Genomic DNA, 26688 nt, shown 5'->3' with positions numbered 1-26688 from the left:
TGAACTGTGATTACAAGAACATCCGTCGCGATTGCTTTGTGGCTATTGTGTTGGGCTACTAGGCACGAGATCGCGGGGTCGAATTCTGGCCACGGCGGCCCCATTTCGAGGGAGCGAAATGCGAAAACAACCGTGTACTTATATTTAGGTGCATATTAAAGAACCCCAGGTGGTCACAATTTCCGGAGTCCCCCACTACGGCATGCCTCATAATGCTATCGTGGTTTTGGCACGTAAAGTGCCAAATTTTTTCATGATTTCATGATTTCATGATTTTTCATGGTGAGACAGGTGACTTTAAGAAACGTGCAAAACGACATGAGAATGACGTCAGGAAACGGCAAGTGGCCTCGGGTGCCCTTGCTGAACAAGTGGAATCTACAGGCCATAGTATGAACTGAGCAAGTGCACGTGTTCTGGCCAGCGAAAAGAAGCTTGCGTCACGCCTGCATCTAGAATCTTTGCACATACAGACGACGGCACACACGCTGACTAAAAATGACGGGACATTTCCGGGACACTCGCTGCTTGCGTCACGTACTGAAACGTACTTAAAGAGCTCTGTCTCCTTTATTAGTTTTATTACGAACAAGGCTCCTGTATGGGGAGCCGAAATGTCACTAAATTTTCAGTTATCTTGGTCGGTATATCTTTTGGCTCTTCTTCAATGGGCCTAGTCACCGACAACATGCGATGCCTCTCATTGAGAACGCTTACGCGGCTAGGCATTCCGCTAATAGAGCGTGAGCGAATATCCTCTATGCCGACAAATCCCTCCGAAATCACCGACAAGAAGCCGCATACCTTAAAAAGTATTGGTCACGAAGTGATAACAGAATGGATTCCTGCACACCACCGGGATCTCTGGCCAGCTTCTGACAGCACCTAGCAACTTGGCTGCGCACGGCAAACAATGCAAATGCAAATCGTTCCTGACGGGCCGGACAGCAACCATCGGAATAGGCACGACTCGATCGGATACGATCGACGTGCCGAACAAAGGAACACCGCAGGGGGCGATAATCTCCCCGATTCTCTTCAATGTCGCGATGCTAGCGCTGACCAAAGAGCTGCGGAAGATCCCCGACCTAGGTTACGCCCTGTACGCAGACGACATCACGCTCTGGGCCACCAAGGGCTCTCTAGCGCAAAAAGAGGCGACCCTTCAAGAGGCCGCGACGGCCGTGGAGAGATTTGCGGCAGCGAGCGGGATGCGTTGTGCGCCTGAAAAGTCCGAGGTGATCCGGGTGCACGGAGGAGGAATCTACAAGTCCCCCGGCCCTATCGACCTCTATCTTGAGGGCCAGAAGATAACGGAAGGCAGTAAGACTAGGATTCTGGGTTTTTGGATCCAGAGGAACCTGAAGGCCTCCCACACCATCCAAACCCTAAGGTCGGCCACCAACCAGATCTCGCGGATTATAAAACGAATTACAAGAAGCCGCAAGGGCATGCGAGAAGAGGACACGATTCGCCTCGTCCAGGCTCTGGTGATCAGCAGAATAACGTATAGCATGCCGTATCACTATCACTCGCTAAACAAACGCGACCAAGAACAAGTCGATGCCATCATCAGAGGCGCGTACAAAACGGCCCTGGGTCTCCCTGTCACCACCTCAAACGAGAAGTTAGCGGCCCTCGGGATCCACAACACCTTCGCTGAGCTGTCCGACGCGGTTATGGCTTCGCAAAAGGCCAGACTGCAGAACACGGCGGCGGGCAGAGCCATCCTCCACCGGACCGGAACGGCAACGGAGCTCCGTGCCCTCGATGGGCAACGATCACTCCCGCCTGAGGTCAGAGGCAAGATCAAGGCGAATCCGGTACCGAAGCACATGAGTCATGAACTCCATAAAGGACGACGCAAGGCTCGCGTCGACAGACAGCGCCGACAATTCAAGGGTGACCCGTACGTAACGTACGTCGACGTGGCGGCGTACCCTGTGGGGGGCCTCTTCGCGGTAGCCGCCGTGAACGGGAGAGACAACTCCTTGACTCTCGCGGCCTCCGTGAGGGCAGAGACCCCAGCTGCGGCTGAGACCATAGCCGCGGCGCTGGTAATAAAGCAAGAAGACAGGGTAGGCAGGGAAGTCCATGTCGTTACCGACTCGCAACAGGCCTGCCGTAACTTTACGAACGGACGAACACCGCTGCTGGCAGCTCAGATTCTAGGCCCGAGGCTGCAAGAATACCATCAAATCACGTGGACGCCGGGTCACGCGGGTCTGGAGGGGAACGAAAGGGCGAACGCCCTAGCTCGAGCGCTAATCAACCGAGCGGGGCAAGACCAATCGTCTCATCAATCACCACCCTTTACCTTCATGCCCCTGCCATCCAATTATTGCGACCGACTGGAGATCCAGCGACTCAACCGCAGGATTTATCCCCCGCCTCACAAAAATCTCAGCACTGCAGATGCCACAGCTCTCCGACATATACAGACCAACACATTTCCAAACCTACACAGATACAGTAAAATGTTCCCACATACATATCGCGACATCTGCCCCTGGTGCGGCGACACACGCCCTACACTTTTTCACATCTCTTGGGGGTGCGAGGGCAAACCTCAACACTTAAGACGCCTAGCACGTCATTTGAGCGGTGGGAGGTACAGCTGACCGGCGATACCCTGACGGGACAAGAAGCTCTCGTCCAGCAAGTACGTCGAGCAGCCACGGCCAGTGGAGTCCTGGAATGAGGACCCCACCCACTCGACCTCAAGAGCAACCACCTCGGTGGTCCAAATAAATGTTTTTTTTCTCTCTCTCTCTCTCCGCTACTAGAAAGCACCACAGTCATTGGCACATCAAAAACAAAAACAGAGCGAGAAATACGGAAGGAACTTGCGATAGCCAAAGAAAAATAGATGTGCGTAAGCACTCGGTCCATCGGCCTGATCAAGTTTGCCAGGGCGAGCGGGTGCAAGTGAACGATGTATTTCTTGCCCAAAGTATCATCACATGTCGACACCTTGTCACGTGTTTTTGCATCTCCCCCCCCGCGCCATATCTCCGTGTATGTAAACACGTTCTTCACAAAGTATTACACAGTTGGTAGTTTGCGCTATGTACGTCCGCGTCCGGTCCTTCACGGTCATCATTGTAACGCTAAGCGCAATATGATCATCAATGCACCTCCTCTCCGCGCAAGTGAAAGAGGCTCATAGCCAGCCATCTGAACCTCGTCCAAGCCACTCAATACTGAACCTCCCCTGCTAGCTGGGAAACCAGAGGAAGACGTACTGCTTGGCTGGCCGCTGTCGTCAACCCAATATCCATGCCCCGTATTCCCTTCTATGAACTCTCTCGCATTGATGCTGTGGTCAGAAGGCGTATCCGGATGGGAAACACTGACACCGTTTCTCCTAGGTCAGTCGATGACTAGGAACTGCAGCTATCCTGAAACCTGCCTCCAGTGCCAGCATGGGCTGGCACTGGCGATCATTTGACGCATGCGCGTGCGCAGCGCAAACATCGTCGCTAGCGCAACTCTGGCCTGCTCTCCGGGACCCAGTGGAACCACTGGTGGGAGACCGACATCGTGGCGTATCTGAGCAAGACAGGGCACTCAACCGGACCAACGCCACACTCGCTGCTTGCGAGCCCACTTGGCGACAGCTGCCTCTCGTAAGCCTTTCTTCACCACAGCGGCTAAAGGCTCAGATAAGTCGATCAAATGTGTTCCCAACCAACCACCGCACATACGACAGGACCTAGCCTGCACGGCCACAGGTGCGGCACACTACGTATCGGTCACAGAGAGAATTCTACTCGGTTTCTTTGAACTATATTGAAGACATTTATCAGGATTATTGCCACATCTAGAGCGATAATGCACGCCCTTGTAGCACATGGACCCTTTCGTGTTCGACCGTAAGTTGAGGCACAGCGTCTGAGGTAAGCGTGTCGTAGCCGCCAAAATCAGAACGCGCAGCCTCTAGGTGAATACACGAAACCAAATTTCGACAGCCCGCCACGGTAACTTTCAGTGGGCGGAGCGATGCGGGCACCGCCCCGCTCCGCCGTAGACTGCGCAGTGCAATCCCACGATGATAATGATGATAATGATAACCTTGATGAGTTTGGCACATACCCACTCACGGGGATTGTACAAAAGTCAGGCAGACTTTGTACAATCCCTGACTTGAGGTACTGAATTTGCAATTTATAACTTTGTTGCATGAATTGAAGCGAGGAAAGTTCAAAACGGAGAAGGAGCGCAGGCAATATGGGGCAGTCTTTGATTGCACACAAATACTCTCTAATGAACGCAGTGAAATGCTTTTTGCTGCAGCATGTTTCTAAAATAAGCTCATTATAGCCAAATGTATTTAGCAGCTTTTATACTAATTGAAAGACGAATGTGCGATAAACTGGAGTGAAGACATACATTGTCATCACATTTATTATAGATAGCAAAACCCTCATGCCTGTTTATGAGTGTGGCTGACACCACGTGGACAAAGAAAAAGAAGTGAAATGGTCCGCGGAGCCCGGACACCTCTGCAGGAAATGGTGAGAGCCCAGGATCGTTACACACGTTGTTGGCTCGAATGGGGAGTAGTGGAAGCACTTATAAAAACTCGAGGTTGCTGCATGATTCAGTTCCGTAACTTGTCGGCACTGAGGTTGCACTGTGATTTAGCACTTTCTCATGTCCTACTTCGCAAGTGCGCTTCTCTGAATGGCGCAGTAGCCCAGTGAATGGCGGCACCGGTCAAAGTTTCAAATGCTGCGGGTGCTGGGACTTTTGTTGGGCATGGGGTCATAACAAGAGTGGCGCCTTCGTTTTTTGTGATTCGCGATGGAAGAATTGTGTTCCTACGCACGTCAAAGTTACTGCGCCGTCATTACTGTGGCAGACTGTCTTACAACTATGAAACGGTTCATTGGGTAATCGACGAGGGTGGAAATATGGGCTTGCTGGTCTGTCATCATGGAATGATATATGGATAGCGCAGCAAAACGCGGACACAGGTAGAAATGACTGATGAAGAGAAGCGTTTTTTATTTTTTTAATTATGGGGTTTTACGTGCCAGAACCACTTGCTGATTATGAGGAATGCCGTAGTGGAGGACTCCGTAAATGTTGACCACCTGGGAGCGCTTGTCTGCGTCTGTCGTCTCATCCTGTGTCCGTGTTTTGCTGCGCTATCCAGATACCATTCATAGGGTAATTATCCTATATGTGCCCTGGATGACACAGACTCACGTCATCTCTTTCTACAGCGCGCCTGTAGGGGGACTAGTATGCGCTTTATCTCTCTAGCTTCGCGACAGCAGACGTGATGTGGCACGTTTGATGCAGCCGCGGAGATGAGTGCGATACACTGACCTCAAGGATCAGTCGAGGGTGGCACCTCATCTGCTTGTAATCAGGTAGCACAAACCCATCACATTTGGGCTTCTTCAAGCCAAGAAGTCTACAATGCACCTTGTACAAGCTGAGCAAGAACCCTAGAAGCCCACAAGCGCTCGCGAAGAAAAGTCAATGCTCCCTCCGCATTCGTCTTGGGGAAGTCTTGGCATACTGTTCGTTAGACTACGTGTATAACTCACGTAGGAAGACTTATTTTCCTTGCCCGAGAAAATATGCAATCTGCCCTGCATAGAAAGAAAGCTTAACTAATGCATATGTTAATCATGCGCTAATGCAGATCGCTGGTACTGGTACGACTTCCTTCAGTTCAGTTCAGTTTATTTTCCTTAAAGACCCCCGATTTCAGGGGTATTACATAAGGGGTGGGTACAAGATTCGAATTAAGACTAGTTCAAGTAACGTTCAAGTTCAAGCACGCATATATATACACATACATAGTATACATATTCAAGTATATTCACACATGTATTTACATATATCAAAGCGTATATATGTAGACCAACATACAGGTATGTAAATACAAACAACACATATAAGGAAAAATCATGTACAATGTGGTTGGAGATGGTCAGTAACATGTTGTAAAAATATGGATAGGCAGATTATGTCGACAATGGCGGCGGGGAGGCCGTTCCAGTCTGCCGCCATGCGAAGAAAAAACGAGGCTAAAAATGTTGATGTTCGTGAGCGTGGTCGTGAAACTTGCAGCGAATGGCTCGTCCGGTATGATATGCGCGCCGCGGGCGTGATATATGGTGCTTGATGAAGGATAGGACTGTAAAAGAATTTGTGGTAAAGACAGAGGGAAGCGATGCGCCGACGTAAAACGAGGTCCGGAAGCCCAGATAGTGATTTCAGTGACGTAACGCTTACGTCATATGAGTACGACGAATGGATGAATCGAGCAGCGCGGTTTTGTACCGCTTCAAGAGCGTCGATGAGATATGCTTGATGCGGATTCCAGACTGCTGAGGCGTATTCTAGTTTCGGTCGTACAAGTGATGTGTAGGCAAGTAATTTTACGTGATTTGGGGCTTTCCGCAAATGACGTTTTAGGAAACCTAAAGTTCTGTTAGAAGCTGAAATGATGGTATGCACATGCGTACGCCAGTTGAGGTCGTTTGATACAGTGACACCGAGGTATTTAAGAGTGTCGGTTGATTGAAGAGCGAAATTGTTAATTGTGTACGGAAACGTCCGAGGGTTATGACTGCGGGTAAATGACATGCTTTTGCATTTGTTAACGTTTAATGTTATTAACCAAGTGGTACACCATTCTGAAATATTAGTAAGGTCACTTTGTAGGGTTATCTGATCCGAAGTGTTAAGTACGGTGCGGTAGATAACACAGTCATCCGCGAACATGCGCATATTACAGGATACATGCAAAGGTAAGTCGTTGATATAGATTAAGAATAGGAGGGGGCCAAGAACCGATCCCTGGGGGACGCCTGACGTTACTGGAACCGGTGTGGATAGGTGGTTATTTATAACAACGTACTGCGATCGATTAGTAAGAAATTCTGCAATCCATGCTAAGATAGTAGGATGTAAATTTAGCTGGGAGAGTTTCGCAAGTAATCGTTTATGAGGCACTTTATCAAACGCTTTAGCATAATCAAGAAAGATCGCGTCAGTCTGTATGTTACTATCCAGGTTAGTGTGGATGTCGTGTAGAAAAACTGCAAGCTGTGTTTCGCATGACAAGCCCTTGCGGAAGCCATGTTGTGAAGGATGGAAAAAGTGATTACTGTCAAGGAAATTTATTATGTGGGAGTAGATCACATGCTCCATGATTTTACAGGGGACGCTTGTTAGAGAGATACGGCGGTAATTTAGTGGGGAATTTCTGCTACCTGACTTGAAAACAGGAACGACCTTCCCTGTCCTCCAGTCGTCTGGAATGATTCCTGTAGAAAGTGACTGTGAAAAAATTAGGGTGAGATAAAGTGAGACGTTGTGTTTGGTGTTTTTCAAGATTTTGGTATTAATTTCGTCCATTCCAGCAGAAGATGACAATTTAATATTTGCTATTATGGATGAAATTCCATTTTCACAAAAATTTATCGCTGGCATGTCACAATGAAAGTCAAGCGAAGGTAAACATGGGGGTGCGGTCCCTTCATCAGAAAATACAGTACTGAACGTGGTGTTGAACAAGTTCGCACAGTCCACGTCCGTAATCCTTTCATTCAGGTCACTGGTGAGTACAATTTCTCGCGGTTCGTCGTCTTTCAGTGTTTTCCAAAACTGTTTGGGATTAGATTTTAGTAGCCTGGGCAATTCTAAGTGGTAAAAAGAGTGCTTTGCTTGATGTAGAGTAGAAAGGTAGTTTTTATCTGCTTCATAATATTTCTCCCATGCTTTTGGTTGATCTCTAATCTTTGCAACCCGGAATAGACGTTTCTTTTTATTTTCAAGCCTTTTTAGTGTTTTCGTAAACCATGGTTTGTGACGACTGGCTCTGAAACTTACTTTAGGTACAAATTTATCGGTTAATTCCTTCAGCTTTTCTTTAAAACGTGTCCAGTTGGCGTCAACATTATGGTGGTGGAACGTTGTCTCAAATGTGGGAAAAAATGTGCAAAGGCCCTCATTTATCGCTTCATAATCGCCTTTGTCATACAACTGTATCGTTTTCTTGTACATTTCGCACTTTGTCGGTCGAAAAGAAAAGCCAGCATGAATTACCTTGTGGTCACTTATTTCCTTGAGATAATGGATGTACGATAGACATTCGGGGTTGTTGGTTAATATTAGATCTAAGATATTGGATGTATCCTGTGAAACACGTGTTGCTTCAGAAACCAGCTGGGTCATGTTAAAATTGAGGCAGATATCGAGGAAGTTCCTGGCCTCGGTTAGTCCTGTCGAAGAACACAGATTGTCAGTGTGCCAGTCTATTTGCGGGAAGTTAAAATCGCCAAATAGTAGTATGTGTGCATTTGGGTGAGCAGCAGTAAGCTGACACATGGTTTGGTTAAGCTGGCTGCAAAATTCGGAAGTAGTGTGGGGAGGTCTGTAACAAACGCCTAGTAGTACGGTGTGTGGGCGTGATTGGATAGCCACCCATAATATTTCCAACTGTGACCGAACATTGATTACTGCACAAGACAATCGTTCGTGGAATGCAATCAGTACACCACCACCGCGCGTAGATGCACGGTCGTTGCGGTACACACGAAAGTTTGGTAGGTCCGATAGCACTTCAGTATCGCTCACGTCGTCAGTGAGCCACGTCTCGGTAAGTATTAGTAGATTACTGCTAGAGGACAATACAATGCTAGATATACGTTCACGTTTTTGAAGAAAACTGCGGATGTTAGTGTAAATTGCAGAAAGTGAAAAATCATCGCTAGAGACAGCATACGCTCGGTTCTTTTCTTTCTTTTTTTGGTGCTTCGTCTGCTATGATAATTCTTTGATGCTGTTAGTACTGTCGTCAAAGACGTAACGCTTTTGGTTCATATACAGAGTTTTGAAACGTACGGAAAATGGTTTGTTCTTGCTTTTCGCAAAAGCAATTAGTTGTTTACGGGCATTTTGGACTGGGCGCGAGAAATCCTCACCGATGCCGTAACTTGTCCCTTTAAGCATCCGGCCTTTTGACAATATTGCAGCTTTGGTCTTGTGTAACGCAAGCTTTACTATTATGGGCCGGCAGCGACCGGCTGAGGGACGGCCGAGGCGATGCGCACGCTCTACATCCCTTGGTTCCAAGGTTAGCTGTAAATTATCCCGGCAAAGGTTTGCGACCAACTGCTCTGTCTCTGCGAATGCTTCCGAGGAGGAGGGGTCGGGGATGCCGTAAAAGATTAGGTTATTTCGCCTCGAACGGTTCTCTGCGTCATCCATACGGGCTTCCAGCTCCGAAATTCCAGAGGCAGTGCGCTCTGTGCCGATGCGCATGATTTCAATTTCTTTCCGCAGTGGTACCAATGCCTGATAGTGATTTTCGAGATCTGTTAGTCGTTCGTTCAATTTCCCTATTGTTTTGTCCGTATTTCCGAGTTGAGCTTTCAGGCCTTGTATTTCAGCAAGTACCTGCGCTTGGCCGTTAGTCAGATTACGCAATTCCGCGAGAAGGGCTTCATTAGAAGGGCCAGGGTTAGATTCAATATCTCCAGCTTGGAGTAGTAGCGAGTGCATTACATCAACACATTCAGCAATAATAGCAATACAGCACCGTGGGCTCGGCAGCTGTACCAGGCAATAATTACTCGTTTTTTTTGCAAACATAACGTAAGGTTCACCAACCTGCATAGCGAAAGTGAACTGATTAGTGGTCTGTGCACTGGCACAGTCACCAAGCCCACAGGATTGCGCCGAAGGTGCTTGTTCCTTTATAGCTGGTAGACTTGTTGCTGTCCACGATGATGCGGCAGCCCAATCTCGGGAGAGTTCCGCTGTCCAGCGTGCCCCATGCGGCTTTGGTAGGAACTGCAGCCTGCCGACAGGTAGGAGCCGGGCAGTGGGTCCGTAGCGTCCAGGATCGATGAGTCCGCATTGCGATGTTGTTTGCGATGCTGCATGCGCAAGCGCAGGCAGCAGCAGGCGCACAACGCATAAACCATCTGCATAGCGAAAGTGAACTGATTAGTGGTCTGTGCACTGGCACAGTCACCAAGCCCACCTTGGAAGCTTGGAAGCTGTCGAACAATTCAGGATTTTAAGGATATGTATTCGACCGAGTCGTTAACAGTACTGCGCGAGCGTCGACTGGGCGGCTAGTCAGCTCTTCTATACCGGCGCGAAGCGACCAGCGAGACCAGCAAGAATAGTGCATGCGCACAAAGTTCACTCGATGCACAAGTTTCGTCGGCTAGGCTCTCCCTACAGGCATGACACCACCGCTGTCGGGATTAACTCAGTTGAATCTTCCCTGCTTATTGGAGACAGCACGTGCACGTGAACCCGGACATGTAATTTTCATGATATGCCACTGTAGTCCGCATATATCATAACGTAAAGAACAAAGCGCGCAAGAAAAGGAGAATGAGTTCAAGTGCCACATCTGAAACTAGATCGAAAAACTGATAATCCTCCCTTGCGCTACTCTCTCGTCTTTGTGATACAGTTGCATCGCAGCTTTACGCGACTTCTTCATTATTTTTCAGTGCATGCACACTAAACGAGCAGGCGCTAAAAATAGAAAAAGAAGGATGAAAGTCGGGGGTACACGCTCCTGCTACCGCCAATAAGCTGGAAAATTTGCGCTGAATTAATCGTGCCAAGTGTTGTGTCGTGCTGGCAGAAATAGCCTAGCAGACGGATCTTGCGCTTCGAGTGAACTTGGTGCACATGCGCTAGTCTCGTCGCTTCGCGCGGTTGGAAGCCGCTGACCGGCCGGCCAGTCGACGTTCCCGCAGTACTGTTAACGAATCGGTCGACTGCACCTGCATTGAACGTAACTGCCTTTAGCTTCGAACTTAAAACGCACCAGAACCTACTAATTTGTAAAAAGTTCAGTATTCTGTGCTAGATGCATGCGTTTGCAAAGGAATACATAAATTAAAGCTGCTGCATAGCTTCCACAATTTATAACAAAAGTTATGAAGGTGCAATGTTCACAGCCTGTGTACGGCATGCAAACAATGTATGCAAATGGCAGTCATGGGATTTTTCTGACAAAATTAAGTTGTTCAGAAAGGAATGGTCTCGCAAAAGCATTATTACATTTTGCAAGAAAACAGCACTTTAAAGAAATTGGGGCGTACGCTAACAAAAGAAAAATTTGTGCAGCACACAAGGGTGTTGAATGAGGCACATCCAAGTCTTGTAAACATACTGTAAAATGCCTCTTCCATAGCTGGCATTTCAAAACAATGTTTAAGGGGCAAAAAAACACCAAGCTTTATTTTTGCGTAGTATGTGGTCTATCTATGAGCTTCTTGATATGATGCATTGGTTGTATTGATGAGCAGTGCACTGGCGCGATCCTTGTATGCTGCGTACTTAAGCAGACGAAGTCTTCAGAATAAAATTTAGTTGTGAGTTAGCAATTGTCCTCTTCTTGTCTGTCTATCTTCTGTTCCGTCTTGGAACTGCGCTTACCATTAGTCAGTTGTTAAGCATGAGCCAACTAGCCCAGCAGCAAATTTTGTTGACGTAATAGTCCTGCGGAAATCCAGAAGGCGGCGATAAGTAATTAATAACGGGAAAATGACACATCCACCCAATCGTAGCAATTGCTACAAAGGAAACCCATATGGGTTCCTCGGAAGAAAGGCCTCGCAGTTGAAGGAAAAGACGATGGTCCCTAGTTCGTGTCCCGGACGAGGACGAACTTTTCTTTCAACTGCCATGAGTTGCTTTCGAGGAACCTGTATGGTTTTTCTTCGTAGCAATTGATACGATTGGGTGGATGGCTCATCTTCGCTTTAATAATTTTAGAAAGATTGTGAGGACACTATGCAAAAACAGATTTCTCCCCATTGTGAGCAGTTGAAGGTATATGACGACATAGTTTCCGTAATGCACACACCACTTTCAAACATTTTATGACTGATGCCATGCAAGTTCAATATGTCACTTATGAAATTACACCATTCTAGGAAGTCAATTAGCACTTACGATGTACAGTTCCTTGTTTTATGCCTGCCTTTCAGGAAATGTCCTCGCAAACCTGAAAAATTGCGCGAAAAGCTAGTACAACACAAACAAGAAGCATCATTCAGGCACCAAAAATAAGGAAGTGCAGGCATCAAAAATACAGGCAAAAGTATAGTGCCAGAAAGCCGGTGTAATTCGCTTTATAATTTAAAATGCCGATTCATGCTCACCCAAAGCATCTCGCATGTTCTTTTGCTGCCTGGAAGTAAACAGTTATTATAGCTTTCCTTCACTTTGAATCTTGTGAGCAAGTGGACTTGAACACCAATTACAACTGCAATAAGTGCACGTTATACTTTACTTGGGGTATCCAAAATGTATTTATTTTCTATAGTAGAATTTATCAAAATGTATACAAGTCTCCCTATGGCCACAGTAAAACATGATGTCGCAACAGCAGGCATAAATGGTCCTTGGCACTTACCTGGCCATTGTCAACAGGTATTTGGAGATCACATATGACAGTTGACGTAAGGGGAGATTAGAACCTCAAGACAAATTAGTATTCCCATATCATGCACTTAACTATTTTATAGAAGTAACAGTCGATTTTATTGAGATGTAAACATGCTACACGAAGCTGATTGAGTTGATAACATAACATCAGTGTTGTTTAAATTTCTGCATAAAAACTAACACCAAGCTTAATGCAACGTGCCCATTTCTTACCCCCTCGAAAACTGCGTTTCCTCAACCAGGCGGCTTGGCGAATGGCTCGGTCGTGAATTTTCCCATGTGGGATAGCTTGGAGTAGCTCATGAAATACCAAACCATCTAGTCAGACATCATCATCAGCCTGGTTACGCCCACTGCAGGGCAAAGGCCTCTCCCATACTTCTCCAACAACCCCGGTCATGTACTAATTGTGGCCATGCCGTCCCTGCAAACTTCTTAATCTCATCCGCCCGTTGTCTAGTCAGACAACGCAAGCAGTACTCAGTATCAGCAGTATTGATTGATATCCGAGCCATCGTCACATACTAACAGTTCTGTGAGCATACGAACATACGAAGAGATCTGTTTGGGTGAAGGCAACTGGTCAATAAACCCACACATGCTACCTGAAGGCGTCGGTGATGCCGGATTGGAGACCCTCGTAATGTATTGAATGACAAAAAAGGGGTTTAACCAAGGGGCTCGATATTTATAATAATAGCTTAAGAAGCTAACAAAGTTGCCAACAAGTTGTCTTTCATGTCTTTGTAGATCCCTTACTTGTTACGCCTGCGGCAGAAACGATGTTGCGCATCCGCCGCCAAGATTTGTGAGTGGTGGCGCTGGCTGACACTTGCAGGGTTAGTTCCAGTAGTAACAGATAGATACTCTAGAAAGTGGATGGGAGAACGGCGCAGCGGTAGCTCTATTGGTAGAGCATCGCACGCGTAATGCGAAGAGGTGGGATCGTTCCCCACCTGCGGGGAGTTATTTTTTCATCCACTTTCATTTGCATTAACTTATCATTTCTTTCATTCAGTTAGTAAGTACAAGAAATTTCCCCTGTCTTAGTATCTTTGTTTGTTAGCTTCTTATGCTCAAATTTTGATCACTTAACCAAAGGAAGCTGCACCTTCAACGTAGGGTATGCAATGCGCGAAACGGACCCGTTAAAAAGCGCGGAAGCCAGCATTTGAGGCGGCCAAGCCAGAGTAGCGAACTAACTGTGGTGCCACGCCATGTTATATTGGCCTGTGAAACTCTGTTCAATCTATTTTATCGCGGCAACAGTTATATGGGCACGCGCATTTCTGCCATCGCCGTCACTGTCGCCATGATGCAGCAACTCATAGAGCAATGACATCCTCGCCGCGCGCCGTTTGCTGTATGTGCGAGGGAACACGTGCGAGATTGAGCTGAGAGAGAGAGAGAGGGCTCTTTATTAGAAGAACAGAGAATTTTGCCGGCGCGTATATAACCGCTGGCATGCTACTCTGTATAGGGATGGGGAATGGGATTAAAAGATTCCCGAAGAGAGTGGGAGAAAAAAAAGATAAAAATAAATATGAAATGTCCGAGTGGACCTGATACTAATTTTTATACGTGACATGGCGGGTTAATTTAGGCTTTTGTATAGGGAGGATGCAATTTTTAAAGTTTTCCTATTTGACCAATTTCTGTCAGGTATTTGAACAATAAATCCAAAACCCGTCGCTGTTTTGAAGGGCCGGGCATTGGACCTAAGATGCTCGGTAATGTTAACGGTTCGTGGCGAATCATGTCCATTTGGTGCTCAAAAAATTGTCTCTCGTCGCGGTACGCGGGGCATTCTAGTAATATGTGCTCAATTGTCTCCAAGTTGCGACAGTTATCACAGTATGGGTTAGTGGTAAGTCAAATGGCGGCTCAATATCGTGAGCACAAGGGAGGAATGCCCGAAGGGAGCGCACCGTCTTCCGTAGCCATTGAGGAAGAAAAAAACTGAGCGCCATATGACAATCTTGATGCTTAATGATAAAAAATTTTGAAGAGAAATAGGCGGTTTTGGTATGAAATAAGTGCATACATAAGCACACCGATTAATCCTAAAACATAATTAAAAACTTTTCCCTAGCCACGTGATATGCAAGCGGTAGATATGGTCGTCTTGATTTTATTGCGTCTGCTGCGGGGTTTTCGGATTAGGCGCGCATGGTAGGCATGGCAGACGTGCACGCTCAGGTTAGTGAAAGTTGAAGCGTGTGTCGCAATCTGTTATGTCAGTCAAGTAACGCACCGAACCACCTCACGTTGCGCAAATGCGGCTCGCCGCCTAAGGAGCAGCCAGGCGCCGAATCTGCTCAAAAGGAAATGGGTTATCTAGCAGGTGTGGATGATAGTCTAGGACGAGTGGTGCGCTTGGCATGGAACGTGATGACTTTCTTTTGTATAATCTCTCTTTTTCGGTCTTCGTGGCTCATATGCATGCGCTTTTTGCATTGTAATTCGGTTGAAGTTAGCGCTTGTAATATTTGTTTTTTTGCTTAGTGTTTCCATAAGTAATTGCGCTGCCTACCATCATAAAGCGTAAGCGCCGACTGAACTACCAAAACACTTCCATGCACACCCATCTTTACTACGCTTCTAGATGTCCATGACTCCGAGCGTACTGTCCGCAACATTACTCAGTTATAAAGTAAATGATACCTAAATATCCTCATATCAACAAATAAACGCCATCAATTGAACAATTACTTCAATAAAGCCAATCTTTGTAACCATTCCATGGATACTTTCGTAACCATTAGGTAGGTACGACACGGCGAAATATGAAACGCTGGGACTAAATGTACGTCAGACGTGCCTGAATCCTAGAAGCTAAAGGTATGTCCGACAGACGTGGAACTGACTTTCTCGCAACTGCAGCGCTCGTGCTCAGACAGTCACGCCGGATTATAGCTTTCTCGCGCCTTACCGCACCCTACCTTAAACATAACATTCTTGATTTTTCCGGTGGTGCAGTAGGGGCCGCTGCAGAGACTGGGCCTGCTCTCCTGGAGCAGTGTCTTCGCTCGTGCCAGCCTTTTCAAATGCTGCTCCCCATGAATTTTCAAACGCACTCTTTAATGGGCCCCATTGAGTTAGGTTCACTTCCTTCTGCAAAAACAAATGTGAAAATTGGTAGGCAGGAGCCGCGGAGCAAGCAAAACGGAACCGATGGTACGTTCGACGAATCTTTAGCTTCGGGGATTCGGGTACGTCCAACGTACCTTCAGAGACTGAATATAAACACTTTTAATCGCTGCCATCTTTAGTACCCTTCCAGTCTGCCTGCATTTTGCCTAGGAGATTATTCAGTGGTAAATCATAGCTATATGTCCACATTGCAACTAATGCATGATATGCGGAACACAATTCCTTTAACGCAAAACGTACACATTTTTATTTATTTATTTATTTTTATTTTCACAATACTGCGGACATCTGTCCAAGCCGAAGGGGGCTACGTGAGCAAATACACAAAAGCGAACATACAGATATATACAAGGGATACAGTCAACAATATGCATCCAGTGGGTGTTTGCAACCATTGGCAATTTCCGATCGAGCATTCCAATCATTGATTGTTTTTTTGGAAAAAAATGAGCATTTAAAAAGGTTTGTTCGTGCAAAGATCGGTTTCAAACACTGGCTGTGTTTGGGGCGAGACATTCGAGATGTGTCCTTAATAATATAGTCGCGCGGTTGTATTCCTAGCTTTCCGAAATAAAGCTGGCGAAAGAAATTTACTCTGGCAGTTTTTCTTCGATCAATTAGTGGTTCCAAGTTTGCGGTTTCTTGCATACTCGTTGGGGAATTACGCCGTTTGAAGCGCTTATAAAGGACGCGCGCGGCTAACCTTTGAATTCTTTCTATTTTTTCAATACCTATCACTGTGTGAGGATCCCAAACGATACTCGAATATTCTATGAGAGGTCTAACGTACGTTTCTTAGGCTTTTAATTTCAGTGAGGATATGGAGTCACCTAATTTAAACATTAGAAATCCTAATCTTTTTCGGGCTGCAGAGGTTACGTTGTCTATGTGAGGCGCCCAGGATAGACGTGAAGTTAAAGATATCCCCAAGTATTTGCAGCTTTCGACTTTTCACCCTTATTATGCTTCATTTTGTACAAGTATTCTAGCTTTCAGCTTATTTGTAATACACATATGCACTGTTTTGTCATAATTAATAGCCATATCCCATTCATTGCACCATTCTGCCAACCTATCCAAGGTTTCTTCCAGAAAAAGCTGATTAGAGACAGTTCGAGTGCTGCTAAATATAATACAACTGTAATTTCAATTTCTTTTTTCTAAACATGAAATTGAACTGAAAGGGTAGCATTCTTTTTCATTATATACTACAGGCCCGTCATGTCCTGAGAAGGAGTGGGTACTACGTTACTGTGCTAGTACCAGAATACACATAAAATTTGTAAATATTCCGGGTGAAAATACGATATACCCTATTAGGTTCATAAAAGAGTCAGTGTTATCGCAATACACAATATCGTTCGACAAATTACTGCAGTAGAAGATAGCTGACGCAAAAGAGTTAGGGAATAACTGTGCAAGTTAACTGTGCAACTGTGTGTAACTGTGCAAGTTAACTGTGCAAGTGAATGTGCAAGTTATAAAATACCAACACGCCCTAACCTACGCTCTTTCGAGTTTGTCAGTTTTAACATGACTTAATTGTTGGCGGATTGTTTTCGAATGATTTAATCTCGATGAGTGCTTCTCAGGGTTTCCCAGGTATTTAGAACGTGGCCATGGTGTAACATGGCCATGGTATAACTGATAACTGAATTTTACTCGTGAAATTATTATTCTCTGTGAAAGTGGTTTAAAGTTTGCTCGAGCAAACCTGAAGAACTACACTGCTTTGAGTAATCCGAGTATATGAAGCTGACTGCTAGTTTTTGTTTGCGTTATAATTTATTAATGAAACGTTTTTAATGGGGACTCCAGATTAAATCGGCATACGCTAAGCATGGGCTGTCTTGTATCCATTAAATTTGACATGTGGCGGTGTAGTACGTAATTTACTTCTCAAGAATGATACTTTTCGCTCAGAGTTCTGACATATGGCTGAGATATGCGGCTCCTAATTAAGGCTTGACGTGAGTTTAATAAGCACGTATTTTACCTCATCCTTTTAATTTAATTTAGTGCTTCCAACCATGGATGTAAAGTGGCTTTTCCTTATTTGTAAATAAGATGCATTGAGCTTTTGATTTGTTTAATTGCATGCCCCAAGTGGTACACGAAGAGCTGATTGCCTGCAGTGAAGTGCCACTTCATCGACAGAGTAATGCGCGGCTGCTTACACAACACAGTCGTTAGCGAACAGTCGCACTGGACGGGGTATTTAACACAAAAGTGGATATCATTAACTGACAACAGGAGCAAGAGTGCTGCAAGAACCGTCCCTTGAGGTCCTCCAGAGTAGACATGAACTTGCTGCGAGTGATCATTATCGATTGCTACACTCTGTTTCGAATTTTCTGGAAAATTTGAAATCTATTTTGTTGCGAATACCAAAAGCTATCACTTCTGTGATCACATCCTCATGCACAGAGTAGTCGAACTCCGCAGAGAAGTCTAAAAATATTGCGTGTAATTACCCATCGTCGTTAAAGGGGGACTAAAGGCAAACACGACATACACTATTTAAATACCTTTCCAGAGGCCTCACAACGTTTATTTCGTGCCAAGAAAAGATACAGTTTACGAGAAAATTGTATCTGAAGGGTCCGAGTAACTTTTTCGACATTCAAATCTCCCGCCAAAAACCGGGGGAATGGTGACGTAGCATACGCCATCACCACACTTTGCTGCCGTCAGTGAGTAAAATGGCACCCAGCCAAGACAGAGCGGCTGATTCGTCGCTACAACAGCTTTTTGTTCAAGCAACTTATACCGTTCGGGCATACTGCGACATCACCAGGAAGTTGAATTCTCCGCTACCTGCAGTTTGTGTAAGTTTCGCAAGCCAGCAAAACAAGCGCACCCGTACGCGATCAGGAAATGACTGAAACACAAGCGCAAGGGCGGCGCAGAGTCAAGCGAAAACGAAACCTTCCGACCGCCCGTGTCGTTGTCAACCGTAATTTAAATTTCTTTTTTCTAAACATGAAATGGAACTGAACAAGTAGCATTCTATTTCATGTTATAATACAATACCAGGATGTTATTTGCAGGGAGTAGTTAAGTACTAGTGGCAGAATCTAACTGAGGAGTGCTTTCGTTATCGGGCAAGTGTTTGAATGTCCCAGGGGATTCTTTAATCGTGTCCTGCATTTACCTCGATTTCTCGATTATTAAGGCTCTGTTCACAATAATATTGACACCTCAGAGATTCTGGAGCCCTAATATATCACTATAGCTTGATTTAATATTTGTCTTTAGTGTCCCTTTAATTGCGTCAGCTATTGTCATGAGTTAATTCAGAAAGTTGGGTTATAGTTGAAAGACCTGATCTGAAGCATGCTGTTGTTCATAGATTAGTTCATTTGCTTCTAGGTGAGTTATTATAGTTCTAAATATTCCTATATTTTGCTATACCGTTAGTGACGGTGGGCGGTAGTTATTTAAATCAATCTTCGAGCCCCATTTGGGTATTGGAATTGAGCACTGTGTCAATCGTCTGATAAAATGATGTTTTAAAGGAATGTCTGAATGTTTAAAATATATATTTCGATACTCGAACTGCGTATAGACTTAAGAATCAGTTTATTATGAGGTCGGGACCAGTGGACTTAGATCAAGTTTATGCAGAAGAGATAGCATACCCTGTTCACTTACGGTCAGTTCCACCATGGGTACCTTCAAGGTGCAAGGTTTTAGTAACGTATTCATAGTACGTTTTGTAAAAACCGATTGGAAAAAATTACTCATTTCTTTACCAATGTCCTCACGAACATCGATAACTTTATCTGAAGACCTAATTTGCGAGATGGTTTCTCTTTCACCTGACAAATATCGCCAGAATGTCTGGCGGTTGTTAGTCATAAATCAAAGTATCGTTAAAGAAACTAGTTTTTGCTTCTGAGATTTTCTGTTTTAGAGTAGTCAAAAGATTATCGGTGTTGTCCTTCGTTGCCTTTTGCCACCGTCATTTTATTTTTATTTTATTTTTTTTTATTTATTATTACCTCAAAGGCCCCAACGTGGGGTATTACATGAGGGATGGGTAACCACTTCAGTGGAATATAGACTCAATGGCAGCCTTGAAATGATGTGGATTGGAGTGGTGCACGGCGTCGGCGGGAAGGTCATTCCAGTCCCTGGCAGTCTTCACAAAGAAAGAATGAAGGTGCGCAGTGGTCCGGGCAGGCGGAGGATACACAGATTTTTCATGACATAATCGGCAAGATTGACGGTGTGCTGGAATGATGGCTGAAGGACTAGGAGCAGAATGATAAAATTTGTGATAAAGACACAGTCTGAAGACATTACGCCTTATATCTAGATTGGAAATTCCTGCTTTTATTTTTAGCTGAGACACACTAGTATGGTAGGAATAATCAGAATAAATAAAGCGAGCAGCACGATTCTGAACTGCTTCTAGAGTGTTAGAAAGGGTGGTTTGGTGTGGGTCCCAAACAGAGCATGCGTATTCTAGCTTAGGTCTGACAAAAGTTAGATAAGTTAGTATCTTTAAGGATGGTGGTACGAGGCGCAAGTTGCGGCGGAAGTAACCAAGTGTGCGATTGGCTTCGTTGGTGATGTGCGTAATATGAGAGGACCAAGAAAGGTTATTCGAGAGAGTGAGGCCAAGGTACTTGCATGACTCCACTGATGAGATTTCCGAGTTGCAAAGAACGTACTTAGGAGTATGATGAAGCTTCCGTCGATGAAAAGGTAGTAGTACAGTCTTTGTAGTGTTCAGTGACATTAGCCACATGCTGCACCAAGAGGTAACTTTGTCTAGATCATCTTGCAATGCGTGGTTGTCGGTATCAGCTAGGATTGAGCGATAAATGACACAATCGTCAGCAAAAAGGCGAATGTTAGATGAAAGATTAGCCGGTAAATCATTAATATATATAAGGAATAGAAGGGGCCCGAGAACTGTGCCCTGGGGTACACCGGAGAGAACAGGGCTCTTAGAGGAGGAGTGGTTGTTAGCATGCACAAACTGCTGTCTGTTAGTTAAGAAATTTCGGATCCAGTTCAAGACAAGGGGATTAAGGTGCAATCGAGAGAGTTTTAGGAGAAGTCGTTGATGCGGAACTTTGTCAAAAGCCTTTTCGAAATCTAAAAAGAGGGCATCAACTGGGATATTTTGATCAAGGTTAGAGCTTATGTCATTTATAAAGAGTGCTAATTGGCTATCACAAGATAAACCTTTACGGAAGCCATACTGGTTAGGGTGGAAGAAACTGACAGATGTTAGGAATGTAGCAATGTGGGAGTAAAGCACATGTTCCATTAATTTAGAACAAACGCTAGTTAGAGAAATTGGGCGGTAGTTACTACATGATGATGAAGGACCTTTCTTTGGGACTGGGATAACCTTACCCACTTTCCAGTCATCCGGCACCACTCCTGATGATAAAGATTGCTGAAAGATGTGACATAATATCTCGCTTGCAACATATTTAGTATTTTTTAAGACTTTAGAATTAATACCATCGATGCCAGGTGAAGACGACAGCTTTAAGGAATCAATGCATTTCCTGATTCCATCAGAACTGAAGGTGATTGCGGGCATTGTATCGTAACTGAAAAATGGGAATTCAGGAAGTTCACCTTTAGGCTCATTCGTAAACACGGAAGAGAATGCATGATTAAGCGCTTCGGCGATTTCGTGATCAGGAATAGGCTTATTTTTCTCGTCGCACAGAGCAAGTGGTTGCGAACGCTTTGGATTTATAATATTCCAGAATTTTTTGGGGTTATTTCGCAGGATGTTTGGCAGGGTAGTCGAAGAAAAGGAGCGTTTTGCTTGACTAGCAAGGGATAGGTACGCTTTTTCAGCGGTGTAGTATTTCTGCCATGCGCACTCAGAGTTCAAATGTCTGGCAACGCGGTAAAGCCTTTTCTTTTTATTGTTGAGACGCTTTAGTGTCGTATTGAACCAGGGTGATGAGTGCTTTTCAGTTACAGTGATAGTAGGTATGTAAATTTTTATCAGCTCATGCATTTTAGTTTTAAAAAGAAGCCAGTTAATTTCAACAGAACGTTCTAAGAAACCGGTAAAGAACGAGCTGGAGAATTCCGCTAGCTTAATATTCATATCAGTATAGTTGCCTTTGTCGTAAAGCGTAATAGTTTTTCTAGTTTTAGTGAAGGCAGGGATATCACTTTGGAATGAGGTATGTAGCACTGAATGATCGCTAAGGCCAGGTAAGTGCGTCGGTGGTGAAACATTATCAGAGTGAGAAGTGAAGATAAAGTCTAATATGTTAGAAGACTTATCATTGTGCCGCGTGGGGTTACTGACGATTTGTGTTAAGCCAAACGTAAGACACGTATTAAGAAAATCACTTTCGACATTGTTTTTTGAAGTAGTTTCAGCTATATTGGACCAATTGATGGCAGGGAAGTTGAAATCGCCAAACAGCATGATGGGTGATTGGGGATAAAGCACTGTTACGGAGTGAAGCACCTCATGGAAGTCAGCTACGAAAGAGCTGTTTGCGTCGGGTGGACGATAGCACGTACCGATAATAACGGCTGGGCGGGAAGCGTTGCTTATCACAAAGACAGTTTCTAAGGGCGTTGTTACTGGAATTTCAGCACACTGAAGACTTTCATGTGCGCATATCAGTACGCCTCCGCCCCTTTTGCGAGATCTGTCGCGTCGAAATATAGAAAAATTTGGAAAATGTGAAAGAATTTCTGAATTATTAATGGACGGATTAAGCCAAGTTTCAGTAAGAAGGACTATGTTCGATGTCGTTGCACTGAGCAGGCTTTGGAGGGCATCAAGTTTGGGAAGAATACTGCGAATATTGGTGTAAAGAAATGAAAGGGAGTTATAGGGATGGTTATTGGGACGGTTGCTGCGACAGGCGGATGCTAGGAACCCGGAGATCGAGTGACTACCTTATCGGAACTATGGTCGTATGTGTAAGTTGTATTTCCCATTAGTAGTTTGTCGTGGCGTAGTTTGAAGGGTCTGTTTTGTGCTTTGGCAAACTGAACTAGGCGTCTTCTAGCAGTTAGCGTGTTAGAAGAGTAGTCTTCCGAGATCCGATATTCAGTTCCTTTTAGTTTTTTGGCGCATGACAACACGCGTTCTTTTACTTTAAAATGCGCGAATTTGACAATTATAGGCCTATTTCTGTTACTGTTAAAACGACCTAATCTGTGTGCTCTTTCTATGTCTAAATGTTCAACGGTGGTGTTTAGTTGTGTACTGCAGTGTTGTATCACGAGGGCTTCGGACGCAGCCCATGTTTCACTTTCAGTGTCCTTTAAACCAAAAAATACTAGATTTGATCTTCGCGCTCTATCTTCCGAGTCATTAAGTTTAGCCTGAATAGACGCAATCTTATTTGCGCTCTGTTCGGCGAGCGTCCTGAGCTCGTCGACCTCTTTTTTTACCGCGATAAATGCTGAGCAGTCTTCATTTGTTCAATTGTATTGCTTCACAAGTTATCCATGGGTAAGCCCAATGAATACGTTTTCTTTTACCTGGATTGAAGGTTTATTCACAATATTTAACACTGTGTGTAAAGTACCTCCAGAGTTCTTTTGCGTCTGTTAAGTAATTGAATGTATGGAACTGAGATTGCAGGAAACTTAATATGGCAGAGTCATCTGCGCGTGCAATCTTTAAAGTAGGCAGTGACTGTTTGCTATGGTGGCATGGTTAATATGGGGCCGAATAACATAGACACTTTGGGATCTAAACTGGCACTTTCGACAGACACAATAGATACTTGTAGTGCACTGCTTACAAAAAACTAGGTCAAGTAAAGACGATCACCTTAAAGCGATACGAGCGCTCTCGTTTACCAGTTGCTCTAATGATAATGTGGGTGCTATATCCAGTAGTGATTCTGCGCTCCTGACGCCTCGGCTGTCAAACGAATGATTGCTCCAGTTTACTCCTAGAAGGTTGAAGTCACCGGCTATAATAATTTTTGACCTAGAGTTAGTGTTATTTGAGACATAAGCATGACTCAGTTCGATGTAATCAGATGCAAACTTTGCAGGCCGATATACACCTCCTATTTCGATATCTTTCACAAATATCCGAAGCCTGTTGCCTAAACGCGACGATATTGCCTCATTTCTTGATTACTGCAATTGAGGTATTCTTGTTCCTACTGAAACATGGCTACACCCTGAAATAACAGATAATGAAATATTTCCACATGATAGCACATTTAACATTTGAGGGTGCGATCGGACCGAAAAGAGAGGTGGTGGCGTACTCCTTGGTATCACAAGAACAGGGACCTCACAAGTGATTAATGTAGATTCCAGTATTGAGATAGTATGGGCTGAATGTCAAACCTACAGAAACAAGCTATTGATAGGATGTTGTTATCGTCCTCCCGATACAAACCAGTACTTTCTTGTCGAACTGCGCAATAGTATTTCTAAAGCCTTTGAGCTCTGTCAGGCTGATATCGTCTATGTTTTTGGCGACTTTAATTTTCCTTTGATCGACTGAAATAACCCATCATCCTCTTGTCATACATTAATGGAGTTCATTTCTTTAATGTTAGATTTCAATTTATTCCAAATAATCACCCAGCCCACTGTGGCACTAACATTTTAGATTTAGTTTTCGCTAACGCCCTTGAAACAATTGGTGAAGTTGTTTGCTTGGACGGTTTCAGTGATCACAAGCTACTACAACTTGCTCTTAATATTCCCTTGAAATATACAGTCGTCTCAAACAAAACCATCCGCGATTAAAACACGGGAGACTATAGCAATATTAACAAAGAACTTGAGACATTTCTTTCTGGTACCTTTATAGCTTCGTTTTCTGCTCGGTCAGTCAACGAAAGCTGGCTTCTGTTTAAAGAAAAGCTGTGTGCTTTGGTGGAAACATATATCCCCCAAATGAGTATAACAGGCGATTGACAGAACCCTTGGTTCACAAAGTACCTTCGACAGCTAAGAAACAAGAAGAAAAGGCTATACGCGACTGCAAAGCAACTCACCCGTGGTATGGGATAAATTAGGTCATTTTTGAAAGTTTACTGCTCATCTTTAAGAGAGGCTAAAGAAATATACTACTCTGAAGATCTACCTTTACTGCTTAAAAACAACCCCCAAAAATTCTGGCAACTGATTTCACCCAATAGTGGCTCGCATCACATTTCATTAAGTGATGGTAATCAAGCTCCAATCAGTGACAAGGAATGCCCAGTCGTCCTTAATGCATTTTTTTCATCGATATTCACAATAGGAGACCATTCTAATCTGCCGGAATTCACTGATCTAGATTACCAGTACATGCAATCCATCGATGTAACAGAGGATGGTATCACAGGTCGTATAAATAACCTTAAGTTGACTACTTCTTCGGGTGTCGATAATATTAACTCAAAAATTTTAAAGAACACGGTTACGCTATCTAGCAAATCTTTATGCAATATTTTCCGCCAGTCGTTATCATCAGGCCAACTTCCCTTAGAATGGAAAATTGCAAAAGTGATACCAGTCCACAAAAGTGGTAGCAAGAATTGCCCAGAAAACTATCGTCCAATATCATTGACAAGTATTTGCAGGAAAATGCTTGAACATATTGCATCTCACATATATCATCATCTGGAATCAAATATTTTTTTCTTTACTAACCAACATGGGTTTAGGAAAGGTTTGTCATGTGAGACGCAGTTACTAAAATTCACTACAAACTTGCATTTTAACATGGACCATAATCTTCAAACAGATTGCTTTTTTCTCGACTTCTGCAAAGCCTTCGACCGTGTGGCTCACTGCCGTTTAATTTCCAAGTTATCCGTTCTCAAATTAGACTGCATAACGCTCTCCTGGATTTGTAACTTCCTAACAAATCGTCAGCAATTTACAGTCGTTAATGATTTTACGTCACCCCTTGCATATGTCAGCTCCGGTGTACCGCAGGGTAGCGTACTAGGACCCTTGCTTTTTCTTGTTTACATCCATGATCTGCCCAATAACATCTCATCCTGCATGCGTGTTTTCGCCGATGATTCTATATTATATCGATTAATTAGCAGCCTTGATGACCATCGCATTCTTCAAGAGGACCTTCATCTCGTTACCAAATGATGTGAAGACTGGCAAATGAAACTTAACTCATCTAAATGCCAACTAATGACATTCAAGCGAAAAACATTATTTCATTGCTTTTCCTATTATATAGACACAAATATAGTATCTGAGGCATCAGCACATAAATATCTAGGCGCAAATCTTACACCGAGCCTTTCCTGGGCCTTTCACATTACAACCATATGCGCAAACGCTTCCAAATCTCTTGGGTATATCCGTCGCAACTTGCGTAATTGCCCGTCTAACATCCGTAAATTAGCATTCGTATAGCAAATTAGAAAAAATCCAGAATAGGGCAGTTAGATTTGTTCTTGGTAATTAAAGCCGGCAGCTTAGCATGACAGAAACCAAACTTAAACTTAATTGGCAAGAGCTGAAGGATCGTAGAAAGCATGTTAGATTAAAATTTTTCCACGATATTTATTATTCTAAAACAGGCATAAACCGCGAAAAATATATCCAGGCACTACACTATATATCTAGGCGACTTGACCACTGTTTGAAGGTCAGGGAATTTTCTTGTAGGGGTGACGTCTTCCGCTATTCTTTTTTTGTTAGAACTGTTCGAGATTGGAACAGCTTGCCATCGACCATTGTATATATTACAGAAAATGATGCTTTTCACCACGCATTGAACTAAGTTAATGATGTATTGATTCAAGTTTGTAACCTCCCTGCTGTAATGCCCTACGGGGCGATGCAGGTAACTAATAAATAAATAATAAATAAATTTGTACGCCCTCAGCTTGACTTCGCGTCCCCTATATGGTCTCCCTACCATGAATACTTAATCCGCATGTTAGACGCCATGAAAAACCAGGCTAGTCGATTTATTTCCGGAAATAACAGCTACCAGTCAAGCATTATTCAAATAAAACTCGACCTTTCGCTTCAACCACTGAGTAGCCGACGTGACATAGCACTGCTGTCCTTGCTCCATAGATATATTAACCAAATCAAGCCATCAAACTTGCCACTGACATGCGCGTCTTGCACATCACGACG

At 44.3% G+C, this 26688-nt stretch overlaps 1 protein-coding gene across 1 annotated transcript in view; it reads left to right on the top strand.

Moving 5' to 3' along the window:
* The first annotated feature begins 4473 nt into the window (after positions 1 to 4473).
* Positions 4474 to 26688, top strand: part of LOC139057058 (uncharacterized) — a 322046-nt gene continuing 299831 nt past the window's right edge. The window contains exon 1 of the mRNA XM_070534850.1: positions 4474 to 4517. The gene's annotated coding sequence lies outside the window, so the exon portion shown is untranslated. The remainder of the gene's footprint in view (positions 4518 to 26688) is intronic.

This window comes from Dermacentor albipictus, chromosome 3, assembly GCF_038994185.2.
Source record: "Dermacentor albipictus isolate Rhodes 1998 colony chromosome 3, USDA_Dalb.pri_finalv2, whole genome shotgun sequence".
Lineage (NCBI taxonomy): Eukaryota > Metazoa > Arthropoda > Arachnida > Ixodida > Ixodidae > Dermacentor > Dermacentor albipictus.
Note: the sequence above shows the minus strand (reverse complement) of the source record. Positions and strands in the feature narration are given on the sequence as shown.